This window comes from Chinchilla lanigera, unplaced genomic scaffold, assembly GCF_000276665.1.
Source record: "Chinchilla lanigera isolate Chin_1 unplaced genomic scaffold, ChiLan1.0 scaffold00028, whole genome shotgun sequence".
NCBI classification, from domain to species: Eukaryota; Metazoa; Chordata; class Mammalia; order Rodentia; family Chinchillidae; genus Chinchilla; species Chinchilla lanigera.
The window spans coordinates 18,895,789-18,897,114 of record NW_004955429.1 but is presented as its reverse complement, the minus strand read 5'-3'; the positions used below and the strand labels follow the sequence as shown (position 1 = coordinate 18,897,114).

The window sequence follows — 1,326 nt, the reverse complement described above, 5'->3', positions numbered from 1 at the left end:
TTCCTCTCCATCAACAACAGATCACATCTACGACAAAGATCCCATAAGATTATGTTGCCTGGTGATATCACAGCCTTTCTGCCTTGTGTGCATACCCTGTGCTTTGTGCCCACGATGGTGAAATGCATTCCTCAGAATGTGCCCCTGTGACTGCAAGGGTAATTCCAGTAACTACTTGATGGGAACATTGACAGAGTTTTTAAAGTACACCATTCTCACCTGTGGCTGTTAAAGCTACTGGATGAAGACTAACGAAGGATGGCCACACAACCCCAAAATACTTCTCCACAGATTATTTATTAGTTACAAAGGAAATGGTAACTGCACTGCAGAATCCTGGCAAACACAATCTTAGCCAAGTGATAGTAACAGCATCAGTAAGGGACACCCTGGCATTCTACATCCCCTGATGTGATGAGCTGGGAACACAACATCCACCACTTTCTTGCCAACAAGATTTAACTTGAATCTCTCCACAAGGAAGCATTACACTGATCCAAGTGGAGGGCACTTTGCAAAACAACTCGCTTGGGTTCTTTGAAACAGCTAATGTCAAGAAAAGAGAAAAGGGGGTGTGCTCTGCCTAAAGGAGAGTAAAGAAACATGAAAAGTAAATCCCATGTGTGATTATTCTTGATTAGATCCTGGATTGAAAGAAAGAATGGTAAGGAAGGAAGGGAGGGAAAGGAGAGATGGAATAAGAAAGAGGAGGGTTTTTATTGAGAAAATGGGGGAAAGTTGCACATGACTTGGGGCATCCTCCAAAGCCCATGTGTGGGAAACCCCCCACATCAGCAGTGTTGACAGGTGTGACCTTTGACAGGTGACTCAGTCACATGACTGTGCACCCATGAGTGGGTTAATGCCACTGTTTGACACAGGTGCCTGATGAATGGACGAGTTTCCCCACCAGCACCATTAACGTTTCCCCATGGGAAGACATTGCAAGAAGCTGGCTACACCTTGTTCTTGGATTTCCCGGGCCCCTAGCAATATGAGGAATACATTTCTTTATAAATTACTCATTCTGTTGTATACACATACATGTGTCAATGCAGACATGTTGAGAGAGACAGCAAAATGTGAAAATAGGTGTAAAAAGCAACTAGTGAACTAAATGTTTTGTTGTATATTCCCACAACTTTCTGTACATTCTAAAATAAAGATTTGCTAGACACAGGTGCAAGTCTCTCGGTCCTTCTTTTCAATCCTGGCCTTCCTTCCAGCTGTCACACCTCAGTGACAGGAGTCACTGGTGAGGAGGTAATATGCTATTTTTGACAACCCTTAGGCTGTAACTACTTGTGAGATCCTTCTTGCGTATCG

The 1,326-nt window shown here is 43.5% G+C and overlaps 1 pseudogene; it reads left to right on the top strand.

The window, feature by feature from the left end:
* Nucleotides 1-241: 241 nt before the first annotated feature.
* LOC102023941 overlaps nucleotides 242-1,326 on the top strand; it is a 5,836-nt pseudogene continuing 4,751 nt past the window's right edge.